The following is a 7,530-nucleotide window of genomic DNA, read 5'->3' as shown; positions in this document are numbered from 1 at the left end:
TAAATTTATTAAGTTTTATTTTGATACCAATGGTTGTTACCTACAGTTGTTGTTTGCTTAATATGAAAATTGTAAACGAAAGTGTTTAACTATAGTGGCTACTATGGTTTGGCACTGCAAAAACTATGCTAACAAAAATTAAATAACAGCAATGATTTGTTTACGTAGTTTGGTTTCCCTACGTCTGCGAAACCTAACTCTATTAGTAATTTCACTATATTTAATCACAAATACAACAACTGAATCACACTTTATCACTCCCCAAGTATAGATATCTCAATTTCTTACTTAAATACAAGAACACTAACCTTTAAATCTTCCCCCTGAGAACTTGAATAGTAAACACTCAACAATTTTTATAATATAGTTTGCACTCTCTCACAAAAATAGTTTCTTAATGAATAGTTTAAAGTTTTCTCAATAAGCTTTCTTACATAACCCAGACAAGCCTAATATATATATAAACTTTGGCTTGCTAACATAAAGTCCAAGTGAATACAAAGTAACTCTTTGAAAAAAGCTATTACAGCATCAATAATCAAAGCACAATCAATCGAAGATATGCTCTCCGAAATCAGCAATGTAATCTCGATCAAATATTCACATTCTAAGGGTTGAATTGATTCAATTGTATCCAATACAATCTCCAAAAGCCAAGTATTGGTTTTCATAGTGTATTTAATATAACAACACATTAGCATGTCTAAAAATTTTCTTCATTAAATTGTCAACCCAAATATAATAAAGAATTAATTTTCGTAGTGACAGTCTACAGTAAACACTTCCAAATGCTACTCAACTTCTATCTTCATATCTTGCCTCAATAGATTCAAACTCTTTAATAATAATAATAATAATAATAATAATAATAATAATAATAATAATAATAATAACAACAACCAACTACTACAAGAGAGGAGAAGCAAATTTATAAGGCACCCTTTATTTATTTCATTTTACATTTGTCCCTTTCAAACCTAACATTTTTAAGTTAATAAGGAAAATGGATATAAAGTAGACAGTTGAAATTTATGAGAATAACTTTGGATCTAAGGGTTAGGTGAACTCTTTTATTTTTTTCTTTATTGAATATGAGGTTAGGTGAAACTTAATAAACCATTGGTTAAGTTAAACTCATCTATTCACCCGATTCAAACTGACTTTTCTAAATCTTTGTTTGTTTAGAGAAATGTGACTTTTGTAAGTTAAAAATTATTAATATTTTAATAATTAAATCATCATATTTCATTTTCTATTCATGTAGATCATATATGTTATGTTTGGAGTAAAAATTATTTTATTATTTTTAGTTAAAAGGTTTTCTAACCCTTAAATATATATTAATATAAAAATATTTTAGAGCGATGTAATATGGATATCGAATCAATTAAAAAATTACATGCATGATAAATACAATTATATTGATAAATTTAACTGTTAAATTGTTAAATTAACAATAATAGAAAAATTATGAAATAGTGTAAAATCATGATAGTTTTACATTGATATAAATGGATCTCTCTCATAATACCATTTTAGTTTTAATTGATAAAATATCATTATTAACTGTAAATGTGAAATATGTAACACAAAAGGAAAAATATATAGGAAGAAGATTTTGATATGAAATACAGAGAATGAATTGTATAAAACTATGATTCCGTGTCATTCTTATTTCAATAGGAGAATGATAAATTGGATTTTCCTCCAAATTTTCAGCTTAATTTTTCCTCTTGAAAAAAAATCAAATCCAACTAAAAATGCTAAAAATTAGGAGAAAAAATCTGATTTGTCATTATTCTATTAGAAAGAGATAAGAATGACGTGAAATCACAATTTCATTTAATCCCTTCTCGTCAAATACAACAGTAGAAATATGACACAAATACAACCTACTGAGTACCGAGCATTAATAATGAGCCTGAGTAAAGTTTTCCCTCTCGCTATTATCAGCAGCAGCGATCAGGACCTCGGGGTACATAACCACTTGGTCCATGACCACCTGGTCCTGGGTTTACACCTATCAGATTTCTCCGACTCTCTTGCTTCACCTTGTTTCCTACAGTATTAACTCCAGCAATAAAAACAAAACACTGAAAAGTAAACCAAATAGATATGTGTATATATAAGTAATTAACAAGGTTGTAGCTGGACTTACCAATTAAGTGACTGCCTGTGGTTAAAGATGGAGGCAAGAATAGTGAAAATGATAACAGTAGAACAAGTATTGGCAGCACAGGGATCATCTTACACGCCATGTTGGGTTGAAGCCGATGGCTTCTTTGATATGAATTATGATAGGGTTAACTAGTGATTGTTTTAAAGGGGAGAAAGGGTTATATATAACGCTTAGTGCCTACTCTATAAGATATTTTTTTGGGTTTTTCTACAATTCCCTCTGGAAGCTTGTGGGCCTTGTTTTTGCTTTGAAAATTCATAGCGATTAATCTGCCTGCAAGTTTTGACATATAGTAGATATCAATTAAATTAATTTGGAATTTCCTTCTACAAACAATTTGCACTCTAAAAGCTTAATGAAATAAAAATTATATTATCAATCTATCAAATACTAATTTTTATTTTATATATATTTATGTATAGGAAAAGTTTGGTGCACTGTAGATAGTGTTCCTAGACTCTACAAATAATATGAATGAATTGACAATTGTCCTATAAAATAAAATTAAATATTTTTAAAAGTAATAATTTTTAAATAAAATAAAAATATATTATTAACATATCAAATACTAACCTTTATATATGAAAGGGTGGAAATGGTTCAGAATATATCTAGAACCGTTATAAATTTTGGCCGTTGAAATCAAGCGGCATCTAACGGCTGATTTTAAATGGTGTTTAAAATAATTTGAATTATTTGGCTAAAGAGTTGTGCCTTTCCAGTGCAGTTTTGAAAATGAAAAATTATGTTTTTTTTTTTTTTGAAGACAGCCACAAAGCCAACGATTCATGGCCTATAAATGATAAATCTGTTGTCGTTAATCTAGTTTTTTTTTTGTAAATTTGTATTTTGAAATAAATTAGTTTAATAAAATATTCATTAATTACATTAATATTTTTTTGTATATTGTTTTTAACTAATTTTGCATGAAAAGTAAAATGGAAACAAATATTAGCTCATTGATTATCTAACATTTAATTAATACTGAGTGGTATTACGTAGTCAGATCGTAATACGGAAGACAACTAATATTAGTAGATAATCTACATGGCCTTAGTCTAATAGAAAATAAGTAAACTGATTGAAAGATTAATGTGTCGTCTATCAAGTCCAATTGTGAAGATGCTTTGTCTTGGGCAATATACCAAATGACTCCCAGAAAATAGAGATATAGATGTGACTGACTGGATTAATAGTAGATCGGATAAGATCCAAGTAGAATAGATCCTAAATCCGTTAATAAATATATTCACTTGTGACATTCATAGTGTGACATATCTTCATCTTGAGTAGATGATGAACTATGTATGTGTGACTTGTATACTTTGATGTAAGTGAAAGTCTGAGTTCAAATAGATAAGGAACTTAAAGCTGGTACGTTGGGTATACTATTTTTGTAGTATGTAGCATCATTCCTCAATAGTGAAATTCATAGCCCAACTAAAGGGTAAATGATATCATCTCATCGATATTACATGATAGATGAAAAGTAAACATGGTCATATCTCATTTGTTTTTGTGATAAATTATTTAATTCCTATTTGATAGTAATTGACTTTTCATGAAGGAAGATGCAACGGTTACCGTGAGATAAAATAAGATCACATTGGGAGAATGAATTTATCTCAAAGAGATTAAGGATATCCTATGAGGTAACACACTTATGACATGGTCGTTGGGCGGGCACTTATTAAGTTGCTTTCGTAATGATATATAATAAGGGAGAGCTCAGTCACGATATTATAGTGGAATACTTTGTGACTAAATAAGTTTATAATTAATATGTCAAAAGCTAGAACTTAATTATAAATTGTTGGAGCCCTTATTATATATGTCCAACCAGTCCCTTCGCTAGCTCGTTGAAACCAAAAATGAATTGCATGTAGAACCAAATGAATAGAAATGAATGAAAACAATGAATTATGAGAAATAGATTGCATCAATAGTGAATGTTTTTTCTCGCTAAGTACAAAAATCACTTGAGAATTAATTTAAGGGTTTTTAAATTATTATTTAATAAATTATAATCAAATAATTAAAGTTTGTAAATTAAATTAAATAAATAACTCATTATGAATTAGTTGAATAAGGAAATTAAATATATTTCCTTATTGGTTCTTTTACGATAAAGTTGTCATGAAATTAATGAAATTAGAATTGGATTAAGAAAATGATTTAATAGATAATTCAATTTAGTTAATTAAATTAATTGAATAAATAATATTTATTTTGGTAAAAAATAAATATTGGATTGATTTAAATTATAAAGTGTTTGGTCAAAAGTCAATGATGCATATATAATTGAACCTAAGACATGAGAGGCCCAACTTAGCCCTTGTGTGAACACAATTGTCGACAACCCTAGTAATATTATCAAGGGTGTGTCACCCCTTCCTACTCTAGTTAGAGTGGGAGTGTATTTTCTATTTGAATAGTATCATTTATCAAGTGCTTGTTTAACTAGGATTCTTGTACCTTTCCCTATAATAGAGAACACTAACTGATTTTAAAAGACAAGTCATAAATTATTGAAATATCGTTATTCTACCAGAAAGTAGTTACCGATTTTTATAGAGAGAACTTACTTTCCTATTGGAAGTAAGTAAATCATTTTCTTTCTTGTGTTTTGGTTAGTGTTGCTCGAGTCCACACTCGATGGAATTCGTGGTATGAGGATAACAGATAAGGTTGTTTAGATGAAAGCTAGGATCGACTAAATCTATCTCACACAAAGCACAAATACTATTTCGGTGTAGGGTTTATGTTAGATCCAGTGCCCTAAGTGTAGTATTTTTGTCTATGTAAACTTGTAATATTTTCGAACAAATTGGTTTAATAAAATTATTCATGAATTACATTAATACCCTTTATATATTGTCCTCAATGGTTTTTGCATGAAAAGTAAAAAGGAAGTAAATATTAACTCATTAGTTATCTAATGTTTAACTAATACTAAACGGTATTACGTATCAGATCATAATACGAAAAGACAGATTGTATTAGTAGATGAACTAAAAGATGTCCTTAGTTTAATCAGAAATGAGAAAATCGATTCAAAGACTAATATGCCGTCTATCAAGTCAAATAGAGGAGGTGCTTTGTATTGTGCATCAAAGTGGATGACCCCTAGAAGATACAGACAAAGATGTGACTGGCTAGATTGGCAGTACATCGTATAGGACCCAAGTAGAATAGATCCTGAACCCGTTTATGGATCTATTCACTTGTGATGTTCATAATGTGGCATACTTTAATCTTGAGTAGATGATGGACTATGTATGTGTGACATGTATACTTTGATGTAAGTAAAAGCCTGAGTTTGAATAGATAATAAATCAAAAGATGGTGCGTTGGGTATGCGACTTCTGTAGTATGTAACATCATTAAGAATAGTGGATTTCATAGCCTAGGACATGGATAAATGATATCCTCCCATTGGAATTACATGATAGAGCGTGACCACGAGTCGTTTGTTCTTGTGATGAATGACTTAATTATTATTTGATAGTAGTTGACTTTTCATGAATGAAAATATAATGGCTACCATGAGATAAAATATGATTATATTGGGAGAGAGAATTTATCCCAAAGAGATTAAGGATATTCGATGAGGGTAACACACTTATAATAAGGTCATTGGATGAGCACTAATTAAGTGGCTTTCATAATGATATGTTATAAGGAAGAGCTTATTCACGATACTATAGTGGAATGAATTCATGATTAAATGAGTTTATGATTAATAGGCAAGAAGTTGGAACTTAATTATAAATCATTTAAGCCCTAATTAAATATGTCTAATCGATCCCTCCCCTAGCTCGTTGAAACCAAAAAATGAATTGCATGTTGAATAAAATGCAAAAAAATGATAGAAATGATAAAGTGAGAGAAATGAGTTGTAACACCCTAAAATGTTATTTTTTGAATAGTTAAAAATTGTTAAAGTGATTAATTTGGTTCAGTGGTTAAGAGTTTTGGGAATGTGCTTGAGATCCTATGTTCAAATCCTTGTCCCTTTAAATTTTGTTAATTTTTGCCCAACCCTTGATTTTGGATATTAGAGTTATATATTATTTTCGCTCAACTGATGTTAGAATGAGCTTGCTGGTTTAGTAGTAAGGCTTCAGCTTACCTTTTGGTCTTGTATTTGAATCTGTATGTGTGCAAACGAGAATATTTTTTCTACTTTTGTGCTTGTGTTGTCCATGTGGTAGTGTTTGGGTGGAATTTGAATTCTGAGAGAATCTAATAAGGATAGAGTCCAGATTTGTAAGGAAAGTGGGTAGTTTTAAAATTCTTTTTTTTAAAATTTCTAAATTTTTTCCCAAAATCTCTCCCATCCTTCTCACATTTCTTCCTTCTTTCCCAAAACTACCATCACTTTTCTACTCCTCTTCCACATTGCCGTTCCAAGTTTTTCCCCTGTTCTTTTGTTTTCACGTTTCTTCTTTTTGCTTTTTACTTTGAATTTCTATTAGGAGAAGGATGTGAGGCATACGACATCTCTCCAGCAACCTAGGCATTGTTTAGGCTGCTATTTTCTAGAGGTAAGTGACTAGTTTGAAGTTTAGTGTCAAATACCGGTATTAGGATTGTGTTGTTGATGTTTGTGACTGAGTTAGAGACTCAAAATTTTAGTTTATTACTATCAATTCTCATGTTTTTGTTATCACTTTAAGTACTGAAATTTTGATTGTGGTGTGGGAATTGAAAAATGATCAGGTGTGTAACGAAAAACCTAAAAAATAGAAAACGAGACGATGTCAAAAAGTGGACTGTCGACTCCACACGGGCTGGACCAATTAGGAAATGTTCTTGTGTGGGCCCATTTTTTGAAAATTTTCCTTAGGGCATTAATTTTTTTTGCAAACTAAAGTTATAAATATGACTTAAAAACATGAAACCTGATATTCTGGCTACTGCGTGAGAAATGGATAAAGCATGTGTATCATTTCCTAGCATGACAAAAATGTGAAATTTGTATATGTTTTGTATTCTGATTATTTTGATAGCATGTTCTTACATGAAAAACATGCATGACATACGCGCATTTGTTATATGTTAGTATCTACATGAGCATTGGGGTAGGAATATGAATTGATGGATGAAGTATTGGCAGTTTAACAATCTGCCTTATCTGGTGGTTAAAACCACATATATCTGTCTGGTGGCTTGACCACATATATCTAAATCTAGCGGTTTACCGCATTATATCTGAAAACTTGATTGCATTGTTCTAAAAAGTGACATACGCTCACTTATAGGTGTGTGGGGTTGGATGCGTATTAATTATCCTAACCGGTGTGTAGGGATGGACGGAGATGGTTTGTAACGGATGGAGGTCGGATCTA

General features: G+C 30.2%; 1 long non-coding RNA gene across 1 annotated transcript; it reads right to left on the bottom strand.

Moving 5' to 3' along the window:
* Positions 1-1,601: 1,601 nt before the first annotated feature.
* On the bottom strand, positions 1,602-2,442 carry LOC105775879 (uncharacterized). Its single transcript, XR_001127762.2, has 2 exons — positions 2,159-2,442; positions 1,602-2,059 (listed from the first exon to the last, which is right to left on the bottom strand). It is a non-coding gene; the product is annotated as an uncharacterized LOC105775879 (long non-coding RNA).
* Between the last annotated feature and the right edge of the window lie 5,088 nt (positions 2,443-7,530).

This window comes from Gossypium raimondii, chromosome 10 (assembly GCF_025698545.1).
Source record: "Gossypium raimondii isolate GPD5lz chromosome 10, ASM2569854v1, whole genome shotgun sequence".
Taxonomy (NCBI): domain Eukaryota; kingdom Viridiplantae; phylum Streptophyta; class Magnoliopsida; order Malvales; family Malvaceae; genus Gossypium; species Gossypium raimondii.
This window is presented reverse-complemented; position numbering and strand designations above follow the sequence as displayed.